This window comes from Triturus cristatus, chromosome 11 (assembly GCF_964204655.1).
Source record: "Triturus cristatus chromosome 11, aTriCri1.1, whole genome shotgun sequence".
Lineage (NCBI taxonomy): Eukaryota > Metazoa > Chordata > Amphibia > Caudata > Salamandridae > Triturus > Triturus cristatus.
This window is the reverse complement of record NC_140594.1, coordinates 1,007,095,257-1,007,114,095: the sequence shown is the minus strand read 5'-3', so window position 1 is coordinate 1,007,114,095 and position 18,839 is coordinate 1,007,095,257. Positions and strand designations below refer to the sequence as shown.

Below are 18,839 nucleotides of genomic sequence, written 5' to 3'. Positions count from 1 at the left end.
ACCACCCTTGGCTTGGCAGTTCGGGCTGGACTGTTCCCATGAGGCACAGTGTCAGACTGATTTGCATATGGCCATGTCTGACGTGGGGTGGTGGAGTGAGCTAAAGAATGATGATGGATTAACCCGAGATCAGTGTCCTGGGGGTGAGTGCTTGCATTGTTCAACACTTCGTGTATCATTCCCTTTGGTTTTTCTCTGCCTCACCACCCGGCAGCACTTCCTCGGCGAGCTGCCACTGGTCTTTTTCCCAGAGTTGGAGCTTAGGGCCAGAGATACGAAATCTTTTTTGCATTCACAAATGGTCCTAATCATTATTTTGGGTCGTTTGCAAATGCTAAAACCCTTTCCTTACTACGAAAGGCAATCGGAACAGATTTTTTGTGGTCTGAAGGATTAGGGAATCGCTAGGTTTGCGTTCCAAATACCGACTGGCTATTAGGTCTTTCCTAACAGCTATTCGGTGTTACTATGTATGAAACATTGGCAATTTGTAACCGATCACAAAATGCAGATTTTGCGTGTGTAATTTGCCACCAACTCGAATCAGGTGGCAATCAGGTGCACCCTATATAAACTGCCCCAAAATGCATGAGGCTGTTTCACAATGGCGGCTTTGTATGTTCTTTCAAGGAGGATTTTGGCTGGTATGCAGAGCAAGAGAAGATTTTAGGGTTAGGGTAATCTGCGGCTCTGTGGATAAGTGCAGACTATATAGTCAGGTTATTTGTGATATAATTGCAGATTTACATCCACAGCTACAAACACCAATTGACAGAATTAATCCCATTCCACTGCATGTTAAAGTACGCTGCTCGCTACACCGTTTAGCCTCCGGAAGTTACCAGGGATTAATTGCTATAACAGGGGTGTATCAGAAAGTGATTTTTCATGTTGTAGAAGCTTTCTTCACCTTATGTTGTCCAAAATTCTTGATTAAATTATTTATCCTGCATCACAATATGACTTACAACATACCAAACTGAATTGCTATCGCATTGCACAATTCTCCAATGTTAATGGCTGTGTGGATGGTACTCATATCGCAATGTATCCAAATGCTACAATTGTGTTATTTTTTCACAATCTCAAAAATAGTCACTACCTCAAGATGCAGGTTGAGTGTGATGCCTCCACTATCAGACCAGATCTTGTATCACACTTTCCAGGTAGCACACCTAATTCTTATATGTCCCATCGCAGTGGGTTAAATGATCAGCTGTCTTTCAGTGATTTTGTCAATGGATTTTCGCTTCCTAAGCTTTTTCAATATTTCAATATTTCAAACACCCATGTTTCCAGTACAACCAATCTATGCTTTTGTTACTTTGCAGGTGACATTGTTGATGCATTATATCATTGGATACTAATACATAGGGACAGCTCCTCCTAAATGGCGGAGGAGTGTCGCCCCACCTGCTGGAAGTGCAGCATGCAAACACTGATAAATAAAATGGCATAATAAAGCAATTTTATTTTGCCACCAGCTCATTCTGTGTACAGCGCAAGCGTGAGGCAGGGGGGCAGGCTGAATCCTGATATTGCAGGATTACTGCTGCCCCTTTTCAGTATGCATGTCAGGTTGACCGGCTGGCTACCGGCCCGACATGCGCACTGTACACCCGGCAATCCACAAGCTGAGAAACAGCCGGGGGCGGGGGATTGCTAACACAGGACCCAGCATCAAAATGAGTACTTCACACCGCCATCGCCAGGATTATCATTGTGGTGAGATGGGCGCATGGCGCCCTCCCCATTTTTTGCATAGCCACCCTCCACTGTTAACACCCTGTTTAAACCTGAGTACAAGACGTGAGTGAAGATACAACCAAGCTTGCAAGACCAAATGCTCCGTAATAAAGCGGTTTGTTGGTATCCTGAAAGGACAATTCAGGTGTCTGCACAAGACTGGTGAAGCTCTAAAGTACCATCCAGACATCTCTAGCAAAATCATAGCTACATATGCAATGTTATATAACATTGCTATAAGGAGGGGTGTTTCCAATGTGGAAATCAAATCAAAGGACAGAAACCCACAACTACATCAGGATGCATCTCATGATGCTGAGGAAAGTCATGTTGTGCAGACTTTATGGGCCCGATTCACAAAGGTAAAGTGAGACGAAAGTCTAACTTTACGACTTTCAGCATTCACAAAGGGCATTTACGAGTTGCAAAGTTAGACTTTTGTCTCAGTTAAAATTAAGTTTTCATTTTAACTTTAACTGAGACCAAAAGTCCTGGTCTCAGTTACACTTAAGACCAAAACTTAAGTTCAACTTAAGCCTAACTTTACGACTCGTAAATTACCTTTGTGAATGCCGAAAGTCGTAAAGTTAGATTTTCGTCTCAGTTTACCTTTGTGAACTGGGCCCTATATTTTTAAGGAAAGTCACAAATTAACTATGGAATTGAAAGTTAAGATAACACATTTTTTAGAGAGGCTACTGAGACTTGAAGCCTCTTCACTCTTTACCTGCCAATAATCAGCAGGCCCAGAAATGCTGCTGGTTTGCATGTTCTCTAATGCTAAAGTGACTTGCACCAAATCATGTGCAACATACCTACAATAGAGTCCCATCTCAGTTTGAATATTTACAGTTTGCCTGGGTAATGTTGTAGTGGCCTGTGCCAGATAATTAATTTGTCTGCTACAAATATCAAAATACAGTGTTGGTAATGACTATGACTTTGCGTTATATGGTCTTGCAATTTATTGACAGACTCTGTTAGTTTAAAAAAAAAAAATTCAATTATTATTTATCCCTTCTCAACAGTCTTAATAAAACTTTCTTCGTCATCAAGCAATTGACATATTGGGGCATATTCTCAAGGACAAATTGCCGAGTTAGTGGTACTATATCGCCGCCAAAGTGGCGATAAATTCAACGCACCATTCACAAGCTTGTGCTAACAGCCGATATCACCGGTTTTCCTGCGATAGCATCCGCAAAACAAATCGCCACAGATGACACCGGCAACGAACACTAATGATATGAGTAGGCGTTCCCATGCAAAAATCCGCGACAAAACCACTTTTCAACATTGTCAACGACCAGCCAGATCGGCGATAAGATCAGAAAACATGCAATAAGGCTCGTTAGCAGCAGGGATTTAACACCTGCTCCGACGTGGTGTTAAGTCGGACGACAACCTGCACCATGAAACGGAGCCCAGCCCAGAGCCACACCTGAAGAACAACAGATGCCATGGAGCTACTGATCATGCAGCTCGGAGCCCCAGGAGGGCCACAACACCCACCGCTCCCACCACCAGGGCCACCACCCCCTGGACCCCACCACCACCCCCCAGACCACCACAGATGCAGCGCAGACAAAGACAGCGGACCTTTAGAAAACGCACCAGCCTCACAGACTTAGCACCAGAGGATGTCATTGCCCACTACAGGTTCAAAAGGACAACCATCCTACGCATCCTGATCATCATTGCCCACAGTCTGATGCTACCAACACAGCGGACAACCAACATCTCTCCGCAGACAAAGCTGCTGGCTGTGCTGCACATGTTGGCCTCTGGGACCTTGCAACCAACAACTGTCAGAGTCGGAGGAGTCTCACAGCCAGCCCTATCCAAATTCCTCACACCTTTCTTGGATGCCATCATCAGCTTGGTACCCCAGTGCCTTCACTTCCCATACACTGCGCTGGAACAGTTGGAAACCCAGCAAAGCTTCTATGCCATAGCTGGATTCCCGCACGTGTTGGGGCAATCGACTGCGTACATGTACTCCTCGTGGCCCCTGCTGCCACTGCACACAATTACCGCAACAGGATGCACACTCATTCCATCAATTTGCGGGCAATAGTGGCCCACCGGGGACTCTTCACCAATGTCGTCACCAACTACCCAGGCAGTGTGCATGATTCCTTCATCTTCTGGAAGTCCATCATCAACCAGCGCTTTAAGGCTGGCACCTATGGGAATGCATTGCTCGTTGGTAAGTACCAAATGAACACACCACACACCTCAACTCCACAATCATGCAACTCACAACTCTGGGAATGCACACGTTACAAACTCAAATACAACATGCCAAACAACATGCCCACCTACCAGACACAACAGCACAATTTACTGCGGTAACCTGGGCTAGCCATGTACACGAGCCGTCAACGGCATGGCACCTCAGCCACACAATAGCAGAATGTGGGGAGAGGTGGGAACCAGGTATGTGCAAAGGAGGCAAGTGACCCATGAATGAGAATGTACACAATGCCAAGTGCGGCGTAGATGTGCTGGCCAGACTGCCGTATGCAGACCACAGACATGCCCATGTCGACATATACTGCTGGTGTTTGTAGTGTAGTGAAGAGTGGACGCAACCTTGTTACCCCCGGAATTGGGAAGAGCTCGGAAATGTAGCCTGTCACTGTCCCCCCTTGTAAGCGTGAGCGGAGTGGGCTGGCCCGGCGTACGCCATGCAAGCGTAGGGGTGTGAATAAAAAGCCCGTAGCTCTGGGCATGGTTGTTTTCCGGAATTCCAACGTGTCTGCCAGGGTGGTGTCTCCCAGCCAGCCACGAGGCTGATGCCGTGAGCGGTGGTGCCTGCGATCATGTGCGCATGTTGCACCCCAGGCTGCTGGTCCCCAGACCCGTCTTGGCCGCCCCTGCTCAACCAGGCCACACCGCTCACCTGCCGACACCAGCGTGTGTCAAAGAGTGCCCACCACGTGCCTGTGCAAGCTCCAAGCCCAAGGCACGTAACCTTGGCAGCCTCCTCAGACCATCGCTGTCCTCGCCGAGACAGGCCCACAGCACTCCTTTCTCGTTGACGTACTCCACCGGCATACACAGCGGTCAAGTAGGTCACACATTTGGAACTGAGTCTTGATTATACAATGGCAGAGTACATATTTTATGACAGTGTTTATATCACTATACTCCCTTCAATGTGGTGCCACCAACTCTGTGCATAGCATTCCAACCACACGTGTCTGTGGGCCCTTGCTGACTTCTGCCTTCGGCCTACACTGCGGTCCAGCACCTTGGGGTCACCTGTATTCTGCTTACACTGCGGTCCAGCAGGCCTCACACCAAACCAATCCAGTCCTTACCAGGCAGGACACGGCATCGTCGCAGGCTGCACACCCGCTCAGCTCTGGTGCTTCTACCTCCGTCAACCACAAATCATCTCCACATGCCATTTCAATGTCATGTGTTAGAGTTCCAAGAGGAGCTGGCTGAACAGCAGTTGGCCCGCGCTGACCGCTGCCTCCAGCCTACACTGTAGTCAATCAGGTCACACATTTGGAACTGAGTCTTGATTTCTTCATGGCAGAGTTCATATCATTGTATGCAAGGAAAAGAGTAAGAGGAAGACGCGGTTCAGTCCGGAGGAAAAAAGGATCTTCGTTACGGAGGTGATCGAACACTACCAACAACTGCCCTGGTGCCACTAACTCTGTGCATCGCAAGCCAAAGACACATGGCTGTGGGCCCCTGCTGTCCGCTGCCTTCGGCACACACTGCGGTCGAGTAGGTCACACAATTGGAACTGAGTCTTGATTTCTTCATGGCAGAGTTTATATCATTGTACATGCATCATCGCAGACTGCATCCCCTTCCAGCTCTGGTGCCACCGACTCTGTGTCCCGAAAGTCATGGACACTCTCTGGTTGAACTTTGGTGGCGTCTGAGTCTGGACTGGGGGTTGTCTTCATCATCATGTAACTGATACTGGCTTGGTGAGAAAAAGGAGTCTGTAGCATTCTACTCCTCCATTTGCCTGTTTCTGCTTGCTTCTGCCCTCTGCATCATGCCCTGGAAGGACACCTTCCACTGTCCCCCATAACACTCCGCGACATTCTCCTTGGACATCAACGAGGACCCGCACAGCTCGCATGGCCCTACCTCAGTGCACCGCAAGTCACCGTCCCGTAGCGGTGTGCCTGTGCCTGCCGCAGTGCATCCGGGGCCACTAACTCTGTGCAGATCAAGTCATGGACCCCTGCTGTTTGAACTTTGAACTTCTGGTTGTCTTCTGATTGTCTGATCAGGGGCATCGTGAAATGCACATTTGGCGTGTTGAAGTCATGTTTCAGGTGCCTGGACATCACAGGTGGAAGGCTCCAGACCTCGTGTGCAAGATGATTGCTGCGTGTACGCACCAATGCCCCCTGGATACAAATGCCAGATGCACCGGACGATGATGAGGAAGATGAGGCAGGTGGACCACACACCACTGCAGATGCAGCAGGAATAGCCCGTAGGAACACCATCATTGACAATTTCGTCACATAAGCACGTCACATTGTCACCGTCCTTAGCAATCATGGGACAATACAAAATGAGCATGGGCACAGCATGTGAAGATGAATTCATTACAACACACATTCCCTGAGTGCATGTCACCCATCTGTACAAGCACTTCACTCTGACAAGTGTAAGTGCAACATGTAGTGCTAACAATCTCATTAATTGAAAATAGATGGTGGGTGTGTCACCTCTGTACAGAGAGGATGTTTGGGTATCACGTATTCGAAATGCCATTTCTGTGTGTCAAGGACAGTACGGAATCCCACATATCAGCGTTTCACATGTGTCCCAAATACTACTGGAGGTGGGGTGCGGAGGTTGTCCATGAACCGTTGGAGTTCGTCTGGGTCGATGTCCTGGGTGTCGTCTCCATCATCACTGACGTGATGTAGGGTCTGCTCTTACATACAGACTGCATGACAATGTACATTGTGACAGTTTGTGAGGTGATGCCTATTTGATGCTGGACAGTGGACATTTGTACAACATCACTGATGTGAGGTTGTACTCGTACAATGTCATCTCACAGTTTTTTTTCTCTGCTTTTATGGAGCATTTTCCCGCATGATGCGTGGGAATTGCAGGCCTGTCGCTGCTTATTGCTGATTTTGTTATCGCGGTTTGGGACATCGACGCTTTTTCCGTGTTTCGCATTTTTTAGGCGTTGCGTTAATTTTACCACGGTCATTTGACGCGTTAGCGTGAGACTATCGCATGGTACCGCGGTGTTGAGAATACCACGTTAACACTGCGTTATTTTCCCGCGATGGTCTGCGATGTTGAAAGTTGTGTTTAGCTAATTTTGCGATGATTATCACAAGTTCTTGACAATATCCCCCATCTGTTGGAAATTTTTAATATCTCTGCTTCGCAGGCTCTGCACAGACAGTACTGAGGCCTCTAACCCATCAAACAATTGTGAGGTATCAGAACCCTCTTCACTTCCAGGAGTCTTGAATTTCAAGAAGAAGTAGCATTGTGTTGATCCTACATAACCCTGTGGGGCATCAATCTGGCCCTCAAATTTGTTGGGGTTGTTTCCTCGGCTGTGGTAAGCACATCAGATACATCTTGAAAATCAGGCAGTGGAGAAATTGCAGCTCTTCATCTGTTTGGTACTTGATCTGTCTGTGCAGACGAAATTTATAATCCTGTCATTGCAGACCATTTTGTAGAATAATGTTTTAAAACATGAATAAATATATAGAGTTTTTTTTCAAAATAAAATAATTTTCTATGTATGTACTACGACTCCCATACTGCACTGGAAATGTAAAACACACATTAAAATGTTGCGTAATCTAAATAGTTTACAAAATTAAATAAAAATGGAAATAAAACTTGATCTTTCCTAGAAAAGTATTAGGAAATCTCACCGTGGGACTTAGATGGTGAGTTTGATGTATCTTTGTTGTTGGATAAACTAACAAACCACTCTGGCTCTGGAGTTCCCACTGGTATTTGTGGTGGCTGGTGAGAGGGCCCCCACCTGCACCAGGTGCATCTGCCAGTCTATTTTCAGCCTTTTTCTTTGTCTAGGAGCACTATCTTCTTCATATTTCAAGGGTGGTACGCTGAGTTACTCCTATAGAATTTATTTTATGTAAAATACCAGTCCAGATTTTGGTTTTCTGGTGTTCAGGAACACTGAAAGAGATATTTCCAAATAGTTCCTCATTATGAAATATACACTCCTCAGTTAAAAGCTTCTGCTTCTTTTTCTATGAAAACAATATTTTGCATATTCTAGCACCCACATCCCTATCTGTTTCTTCCCTGGTCAACATTCCTCTTTTCCAAGGGAAAAAAACCTTCCCAGCCTCCACCTGTCCACTCCTAATGAACACCTCCTTCCTCTATGTTACAGAACACTGTGAAGAGGATGGGATTAAACACTGCCTCAATGTGAGGTCATCAAGCTGATCCCAAAAGATACTCTCGCAATTTGCAATTTCCTATTGCAGATTTGCAAATGTACGGTTCCCTATTAGGAAATCGCAAAATAGCGATTTGAAAGATTACTTTCATACATTAATATTAGTGATTTCTCATAACTGATTCAGATAACTTTCGTTTTTTGAAAATAGCTAATCTAAACCTGTGTATATCTAGCCCTAAATTTAATGTTGGGTAATTGGTTTCATGACATTAGGCACTAAAAAAGTCAGTGGTAGGCAATTGTGATTTTGCAGTTGGAGGGTTTGCTGGTCAACTTCAAGTTTCTCCAGGTAGTTTCTCCTGTAGGCCAGCTTTGCCAAATCCAAAGAGAATTAAAGCTACTTTTTGGACCATTCAGGGATGTAAGTTCCCTTTAATATTTTGAAATCCTGTCGCCTGACAAGGCCCAGACCAACCTTAGTTCTCATCCAACCCATCACATTTTTCGCAGGCTTTTCCATAGTTTATGCCATGAAACGTTAGGAAACACTGGTGATCAAAACGTCCCTTGTACCTTCAATTGTAGCCCTCTGCTTGACGCCAGACACTGAAGTCATCTCCCTTATTGACTTTCAAATGTTCCTAGTTGTTAAGGTTGTTTTGCAAAATGTAGTCTGGCGCCTTAACATTCAAGCAGTTCTGTTTTGAGGGATCTTAGTTGGGATCTACAACAGAGAGTCAACGGCCTGCATTTACACCTGCCTCTTTAGAGATGTTCCTAAGCAGCTACAATTAGTTTAATCTGTTTGGGTGTTAGTGTCGATTCTAAGTGTGGGTTTCTATGGAGATCGGCTATGTGGATTGGTCAGCACCATTTATTTTCATTGCAGGTATGACTGCATCAACACTGTCTATGTTGAGCAGCTGACTTCTCGTGAGTGTTCCAGTCCCTACAATACAATTGGTCACAAATGTTTTAGACTCGCTCTCAAATCGCAGTTCCCCTGGAGCTTATCTAGTCTGTCTTATTGGGCAGTTATTAGCATTAGTGTTTCACCATATGAGTGCCCCTCACCACTTAGGAGGAGATCTGTGATTGAGTATTGGCCACAGTGTTGGCCACAAGGTTGCTCTTCAATAAATCAATCAAGTGCACTTGTAAAGCGATCGACTGCTTCACAAGAAGCGTCCCCGCACTTGCAGCAGTGACTGAGAACAGACCGGACTATCATGCCTAATTTTGGTCAAAGAGCCACATTTTTAGTTCTCTTTTGAAGCAGTTCTCAGACTCAGCCATGCAAAGTTTGATTGGTAAAGTATTCCAACGCTTGGCCGTCAGTACCATGAAAAACCTGCCTCCATCCTGGACGTTAACAAATCTGGGAACACACATAAGCCAAAGATTGTTAGATCGCAAGGATCTCTCTTATTGGTACAGGTTAGTCTCTTTCTAGAATAGAGAGGGCCTTTGCCCTCGAGGGCTCTGAAAGGCAGAGTGAGGACCTTGAATGTAATCCTTTTCACCACCGGTAGCCAATGTAGCTGCTTTAAGTGGAGAAAAATGTTTTACCGAAAAGGGACCCACCAGATCAGCTTGGCAGCTGCGTTCTTAATGATCTAGTCTGTGGGGCAGAACATCAGGTAGCACCAGATAGAGGCTGCTGACATAATTAAGGTGTGATGTCACAAGTGCCTGTATCACAGTTCTTCGGGTCTCCCCTGGGACCAAGAGGAATAGCTTCCCACCAAATGTATCCTTCATGAAACATATGGAATAGATCTGTTTGATTTGGGTTGTAAAGGAAAGGTTGGAGTCAAACAGGATACCCAGGTTCCTTGCACATGAAGAAGGAGATGGGTGGGTTAAGTTCTGCTGGGCACCAGAAGTTAGCAGAGGGCCTTCTCGCTGAAAAAGAAAACCTCTGTTTTATCCATATTAAGTTTGAAAAAATTAGATTCCATACAATTGGCCACGCCTTTTAAACACTCTGAATTTGAGGAAGGACATTTCTGAATGTTCTCAGAACGAGAACAGCATTTGTGAGTCATCCGCATTTAAGACCATCTTCACACCCAAGATTTTAATCAGGGTGCCCAGTGGGTACAGGTAGAGGTTGAAAAGCAGCGGTCTAAGGGCAGAGCCCAGAGGTACCCCACAGATCAGCAATGTGGAAGAGGAAGAGAAAGGGTGGAGAAAAATCTGCCATGAGCACTCTTCCAAGAAAGATTTAAGCCAAGACCGAACTGTGCCCTGAAAGTCGAGTTAGCTTAGTCTATTCAACAAGCTAGAATGTGACACCATGTCAGATGCTGCTGACAGTTCTAAAAGTACAACCATAACAGAGGCACCTCTGTCCAGAGTTTCTCTTCCGTACTCCGAGACTTCCAATAATGCTGTGTCAGTGCTGTATCCCGCACAAAATACTGATTGAGTGTCATGGAACAAATAATTTGCATCTACATAGGATAAGAGTTGATGATTCACCAACTTCTCCAAGATCTTTGCAGGGGCTGGTAGCAATGAAATGGGCCTGAAATTGCTAAGCCCATTAGGGACCGCATTGTTTTTTTTTTTAGGAGCGGGAGAAGGAACGCTTGTTTCCAAGTGGCAGGAAGGATGCCAGATTTCAAGGATGCGTTCCAGATCTTATAAGGAAAAGGATTTACATAGTGTGCTACCATCCAATAGATCTGGTGGGGTGTGGGGACAGGGGTCCTGATGAGCCTGATATACATGTCCATAGTTCCTTAAGTGAGTCATCTTCAGATATTAGACAATAGTCAGAGATGGCAGGTATGTGCCGAGAGGTAGAAGTCAATAGGTCTGCTGTACAAACTCGCACAAGGAAAGTAGAGTAGAGGTTTTGATTTTTTTCATCAAAGAAGTTTAGAAGCCTAGTACAGACATCAGGTAAGGGGTGAAATTGCTTAGAACCACATCAGGGGAGATAAAGGAATCAACAATACTGAATACTTCCCTAGAAGAGTTAATAGTGGTCTCAATATGCATAGAGAAGTGCTCTCATGGTCTTACGATTACGTTTCCAGAAGTTTTCTGAGAGTTGCCTTGTAAATTTGCTTTGCCTCGGGGCATAGGACCTCCTCCATCTGCACTCTAGCTGTTTGCAAAGCTTTTCTCTGCATTAGGGTGGAGGAAACCCAGGGCACGGAACGCTTTTGATCTTTTGGCTGTATGAGTTTTCAGGGGTATAAGAAGGTCCAAGGCCCTGGGGATCCATTGGTCGAACAGGACTGCATCACAGTGAGGGCTGCCTGAAATTGAGGGAAAGGAAGGTTGAAGAGAGCGCACAAGAGGCTCCTCTGTGACATTCTGCAATCTCCTCTTCAGTTCGGGGGCAGACCTAGTCTCTAGTAGGTTTCCAGGTCTGTAAAAAAAAAGAATGGGACAAGAATATGATCAGTCCAAACCAAGCGTACAGGAGTGCTGCCACGGACACAGGAGATGTTTGAAAACAAATGTGTCCGCCATGTGGCCTGCTTTTAGAGTGGCAGCAGTGACGTGTTGTGTCAAGTTGAGACCTGCCAAGGTCTGGATCAGCTGGGAGGCCGGAGTGCAGTCAGGAACATCCGCACTGATGTCAAAATCTCCCAGACCAGTAAAATTGGCCCATTATAGTGACAGTTGAGCTATAGTGTCACACAAGAGTGGGAGGCAGCTATTAAGGCAGTACGGGGCCTTGCAGATTAGCAAGCCAGAAAAGGTGAAAGTGTGGGTTATTTTAATACTGAAGATAAGGCCCTCAAGATTTCCAGCACAGAAGAGGAGGCCTCAAAATTATCTCTAAGGATGATGGCGACCCCAGCTCCCATCTTATTGCCACCCCGATTAGCACACAGGATCTGGAAACCTGGAAGAAGGGCCATTCCAAGGTCGGGGTTGGAGCCTTCCTTTAGCCAGGTTTCAGTGAGAAGTATGAAATCCCAGGTGTTATCTGATAGCACAAGCTATATGTCAGGAGAGTGTTTGGAGAGGGACCTGTAATTAATGAGACAGGCCTTATAGCCGACCTAACTATATGACACCGCAGGCAGACGGGATGCACAATCCCTGGGCATTGCTTAAGTCAATCCAGTATTCTGTGTTAAATTTAGAGAGAAGCCACAAGACCTTCAGGCAAAATCTAAGAAACTCTGAGCGCAGGGATCAAATGGCTTAGCTGACTTACAAGGGCCACAGTTGAAAGATAGAAATACTTCCCTGGAGAGTAGACTCACCTGTGTAAAGGGTGGACGTGCAGCATGGCTTTCGCTGGATGCGATCCGGGCGCAGACAGGCTTGCCTTTGTCACGCCCGCTGCACACGTCCGCAGCATGGGTCTCCTTTAATAGCCGATTGGGAGCTGGTCCACTAACACTAGACCGCTCACCAATCAAAATGGCATCCTGAAATGGCCCCAGGAGAAAATGGATGATTCCCTTGAATAAAGTGCAATATAATAATAATAATAATAATACTGATATTTGTAGAGCGCGAACAGCTACCTCACGAGGAGGTGTCCCGGCGCTATAGACCGCTGGGGAACCCGTCCTGGCTATCCCTGTGAGATGGTCCCTCATGGATATCTCCAAGGTGAAACCAGGGATCCCCAGCGTCTGTGGGGGGCCGTTGTAGAGATGAGGCAAGCTTAATGCCCAGAGTTGCCGAGTGTGTTCCTGGTTAGAGTAGGTACCGAGGCGAGAATTATCAAATCCGTTTTGACCCTGGAACCACGACCCTGCCGCGTCGGGAATTGAACCGTGGTCCCTGGCCAATTCTCTGCTTACGGGTCTGCCACCTCTAACCAGTGAGCCACACCTCTCTACTAAATATCCCTAATAAAGCCACAGTTCTCACAATTAGCAGCCGTTCCCCTAACAATTCTCCCAACATTCTAACCACACGCTTTATATGAGTTTACAATTGTTCTTAACTGAAAAATAAAGACTTTTAAAAATCAGCAAGACATATTTAAAATACAATAATTAAAATGTAACCGGCTGTTGTCAGAGCCCAGTCAGAGATCTTTCTCCTGTACAGAACTCCTTGGGTGTATCTCCCACTCTCAAGGGCACTTTTTTACACCAGACATCAAAAGGGCTTTGTGTATATCCATTCCAGGCAGAAGCATATGGGGGGCAAGGAGGGGGGTGTCTGCAATCTTTGACTGCCTACTCGGTGCCCTCCACTTTCATTTTAAGTTGTTTTGTAGGGACTTTTGCGCTATACATGTTCTCGTCAAACATCAAACTCTATAGTTGAAAACTGTAAAGAAAATGAAGAGCTTACAAAACTCAAAAAACTCTTTGCCATAAAGGCTGGCAGGAGAAAATACGAACAAGATATGACCTAAAAAGCTCTTTTCTTTCAAACCAGAATGCTCAATTCCCTAAACAAACCAAATTAGCTACTAAAATCACTCAAAAACAACTTGAACTCACTCTCCAAATCACACGTAATTCAAAGCATCTCTAAATACGCAGAATTACAAGACCTATTGACAGCATGTGACACCATTGATCACCAATAGTTTCTGAAGATTCTGAAGACACTTATATGCCTCCATGGAAAAGTCCTCAATTGGTTCATCTTATTGCTGAAGTACTTAATGGAGGAAGCAGCCATCAAAATCCACCAGTCTGCTGATGGCACCGTTATCTACTTGAAACTAACTTTTTACAAGAGAGCCATATCATGTAAATCTGCTTTGCTTAGAAAAACTGCAAGACTGGATGGGTCCTAAAGTACTCTGACTCAAGCCACAGAAAATCAAATGCATTCTCCCACCGAAACAGCACTGACACAAATCCACAACAATCACTAAAATACCTACAATTGAAGGTTTCAACCTGCTAATTTCATCTGAAGTAAAATGCTGGTCTTCAAATTCATTATGGAACTGCAACTCCCTTTGGAGTCCTTAAGTCTTTGCTTTACCCTGTCATGGCCATCATACATTTAGCTGGCAGTCTGGTCGCTGGCTCTTGAAAATACATCACCCCAGATCTTTGAGAAGTTGACTCCTCACCAAGGCCAGAACTAAGTTCCAAAGAGCAGGTGTGATGTTTAAACCCATTCAGCGACACACCCAAAATATTTAAGATCCATCATTAAAATCTCCAGAAGAAGCATTTTGACTTGAATCCAAAATTCTAAAGCTCATTCTGCCCCCCTTAAAATCTAGAGCAGCCCCAACTGTATGGAACATGGGTACTCACAAACTTTCTGTTGGGGGCCAAAATTACAGTATGGTATGTGGCCGAGGGCCGCACCGGTAAGGGTGGGGTCAGTGGGGGGTGGGGCTAGAGTAAAAAAAATAAAACCCGTTTCAAAACGTTAGACAATGTGACAATGCTGTACTTCAAAAGCAGATGTAACTACAAAGAGCACATTTTGATAATACATTTTTATTAGCAGACAATAGCAATCTTAAGAGGCATTTCATAGCTTCATACACACTTTGACCCCAATTCCATCACAGTCTCAGTCTCTCTCTCTCTCTCTCTCTCTCTCTCTCTCTCTCTCTCTCTCTCTCTCTCTCTCTCTGTCAGTCTCTCTCTCTTTGTCAGTCAGTCTCTCTCCCTGTCAGTCAGTCTCTCTCCCTGTCAGTCAGTCTCTCTCTCTGTAAGTCAGTCTCTCTCAGTCAGTCTCTCTCTCAGTCAGTCTCTCTGTCTGTCAGTCTCTATCTGTCAGTCAGTCTCTCTCTTCGTCAGTCTCTCTCTCTCTGTCTCAGTCTCTCTCTCTCTCAGTCAGTCTCTCTCTGTCAGTCTCTCTCTCTGTCAGTCTCAGTGAGTCAGTCTATCTCTCTGTCAGTCAGTTTATCTCTCTGTCAGTCAGTCTCTCTCTGTCAGTCAGTCAGTCAGGCTCTCTCTGTCAGTCAGTCTGTCAGTCAGTCAGTCAGTCTCTCTCTCTCTCTGTCAGTCAGTCTTTCTCAGTCAGTCAGTCTCTCTCTCTCTCACTCTCTCTCTCTCTCTCTCTCTCTCAGTCAGTCAGTCTCTCTCTCTCTGTCAGTCTCTCTCTCTCGGTCAGTCAGTCTCTCTCTCTCAGTCAGTAAGTCTCTCTCTCTGTCTGTCAGTCTCTCTGTCACTCTCTCTCTCTGTCAGCCTGTCTGTCTCTGTCAGTCAGTCTCTCTCTCTGTCTCTCTCTCTCTGTCAGTCAATATCTCGTTCCCTCAGTCAGTCTCTCTCTCTCTGTGACAGTCTCTCAGTTAGTCAGTCAGTCTCTCTCTGTCAGTCAGTCTCTCTCTCTGTCAGATTCTCTCTTTGTCAGTCTCTGTCAGTCTCTCTCTCTCTGTCATCCAGTCTCTCTGTCAATCAGTCTCTAAGTCAGTCAGTTTCTCTCTCTGTCAGTCAGTCTCTGTCAGTCAGTCTCTCTCTGTCAGTCAGTCTCTCAGTCAGTCAGTCAGTCTCTCTCTCTCTCTCTCTCTCTCTCTCAGTCAGTCAGTCTCTCTCAGTCAGTCAGTCTCTCTCCCTGTCAGTCAGTCAGTCTCTCTCTCTGTCAGTCAGTCAGTCTCTCATTCTGTCAGTCGGGCAGTTTCTCAGTCACTTTCTCTCAGTCAGTCAGTCTCTCTCTCTCTGTCAGTCAGTCAGTCTCTCTCTCTCTCTCTCTCTCTCTTTCTCTCTGTCTTTGTCAGTCAGTCCCTCTCTCAGCCAGTCTCTCTCTCTCTCTCTGTCAGTCAGTTTCTCTCTCTACTCTCTTTCCACTTTCTCTCTCTCTCTCTCTACACTCACTCTCCACTGTCTGTCTCTCTCCACTCTCTCTCTCTCTCCACTTTCTCTCTCCACTTTCTCGCTCTCTCACCACTCTCGCTCTTTCACCACTCTCTCTCTCTCTCCACTCTCTGTGGGGGGCCATGGGTACATTACCTGCAAGGTCCGCGGGCCGCCAAGGAAGGCCTGCCTGGCCGCTGGCGGCCCACGGGCCATACTATGAGTACCACGGGTATAGAACTTATTCTCTGCCAAAAGGAGATGGCATGAAGACCTATTTTTTTCTCAACTACTCTGTAAATTAATTCCTGTGACAATTTTCCCTGCATCTGTTTGCACCGCTTAATCCCCTTTAGCTCCTCTCTTAGATTTCCAAACGTGGCCCTGTCCACCATTCCCTGTTCTAACTTTCCTCCTCCTGCTTGAGAGAGATGGGAGTTTTGTCTAGTGGCAGTTTTGACTCATCTTAGGTAGTGCAGAGGGCTGATATGGCTGCTGAAAAGAACAAGTACAGTGCATATAAAACAACTTTATTTTATAGTTGGTTACTGTTTTTGTCACAGAGATTCATTTGTTACTGTGCAGTTCATGAGTAAAAATCGCAATTAGTACAGTGAGCTATGAACTGCCATCCAAGATGTGCATGCAAACTGCATGGTAAAGGTTGGAAAGTTATGTTTGTTCCCCGTCTTTCACGATCCTGGTGTTGCTAATAAAAGAGTTGCTTGGCTAGAAAACCATTTTTATTATTATGTTCTGAATCCTGAGTTTATGCTTCTCCAAACCAAGCACTCTTAAAAAAAAAGCCTACCAGTACGGATGACATATGAATCCTACACCTTGCAGTTCCCTTTGCCTTATGTAACATTTTATATGCACTGAATTTAAACACGTATGGATCATTGTCTCTGTATGTGTGTGTATGTGATGTGAAGTGCTCTGACACCCTTCACTGGTATGAGAGGTGCTGTAAAACAAATGAACTACATATGAGAAAGTGGCAATGAAGAGATGAGAGGCACTGTTGGAGGGTGATAGTGAGGTGATCATTGAAGAGCCCCAACAAAGATTATTGTATGCTGGTGCACAGTAAGGTCATCATTTACTGTGCTTAAAAGGAAAATACAATTGAATATGTAAAGACAAATGTGTTGTAGAATGCACCATTTTTTCCCAAATTTTCTAGGGCGATAACCCCCCAAATCCCCCTTTGTGGTGGTCAGGCTCACTCGCTGCACTCTCTGTGCACCGTATAGGGACTGGTCTGACAAAATTTGCCAGGGCTGTTTTGGGTTCCTAATCCGGCCCTGGTGAGAGGGTGTGCACACCAGGCTCTTCTTCTGTTGGGCTTTCTTTCTAAGTCAAGTCATTGTTCGACATTCTGTGTTAACACACAGGTCAAACATTTTATCTTACTTAGGAAGATGAAAGTCACTGTCAACTCACCAGGAGCCAGCCCCATATACTTCAGGCAACACATACATCTCAGGTACAGGTGCATTAAAACAACGAGGTATCTTATTGTCTATAATATCTTCATTGCTGGTGCCCTGCCTAGTCTTATTTGCTGGGTAAATCTTTTTTTATTATTGAGCATACGTTTTGTTTTACTGAGTTATTTTAAGTGTTAATGCTGTGTCTTTGTTTCAAACTTTGCTTGTATTATGGAGTTATGATACTCAAAAATCATATTATTTTAGAATTATCATCACTATTGCATAATTACAGAACACAACCTTCCTAAATATGACTGTCAATACAAACAATTCTACTTTACTTTAAGAGCATAGGATTTGCCAAAACATTGGGAATGGATAAAACTACTTATATATCTTAGGAGTCTTTCTAACTGGGTACTACCCCGGCACTCAAATGTTATTATTGACAATGTCAGTCAGAAACATTTTAGGGTATGAAGCGAATACACAGTACTAATACAAGTAGTCCTAGCTGTCCCCTAATGGTGTCACTCAACTACGAACTGAAGCACTTTTATGATACATGGGAAAGACAGAAGGAAAAAAAACAGTAATGTCCCAACATATGTTCTTCATAGAAAATCATGAAATTTAATATGTCTTTGAAACAAATTATATACAATTCTTAGGAGTCATAAAGTTCATAAATTAGGAGTCTTGGAGGGACGGGTCTGGGCAGGTCCACCCAGGACACGGCTGGTGGGGCGAGGGGGGCCTCATAGCGGCTGTTTGACCCCCTGGGTCTTCGCTTGGGCTACGGTTACCGTGTCCTTGAGATTTACCATTTGGCCCCCTGCAGTGGGTGCCCAGACCCACCAAACTCTTGAGGACAAGGTTGCATCGCTGTAATCAATGGTAACCAAGATCCTCGCTGGTGCTAACACCCTCGAAGATCTCGAACCCTGCAGAGAAGATGCAGAGAACAGATCATATCAGAATAATCTTCATGTACTTGTCCAGTTAGGACACAGAGGAACATTGACACCTCTGGTTGATGATCATAGGAAAAGCAGTTTCTCTCTAAAGTTACTCCTATCAACTGCAAATGACTCCATATGGGTGACCATTTTCCTGCACCTAGAAAAAGAGTTGCTTTTAGAAGGGGAGAGAAGATGAAGACGCGGCAGAACCTTCCCAAGCTTAGGGTAGTTCATTGGGGTTGGAAGGAAAGGAAGGAAAGTCAACGTTTAACTAAAGTCAGTGAGACTGAAGAACCAAATGATCATGGGGCCATGAGGGTCAGAGTGGAGTTTCACTCAGCATGTGCTTGAGATGGATCAGATCCATGTAAGTTAGATTAAATGTGAACGGTTTGCAGGGGTATAAGGATGGGTCTCATGCTGTGGGCCGGCACAACTATTCCTGAAGAAGGGAATGAGTCATCTGTGTCCAGGGTATCAAAGATTGCCTGACTGCAGAATATGTAGAACCATATTTGTACACAAGTGTGCGAATATTTTTATACATTGGAGAACATCTGAATATTAACCTTGGCAAACTGCA

The 18,839-nt window shown here is 45.2% G+C and overlaps 1 protein-coding gene across 4 annotated transcripts in view; it reads right to left on the bottom strand.

The window, feature by feature from the left end:
• WDR49 (WD repeat domain 49) overlaps nucleotides 1-18,839 on the bottom strand; it is a 359,762-nt gene that overhangs the window by 122,354 nt on the left and 218,569 nt on the right. The window lies entirely within an intron of this gene.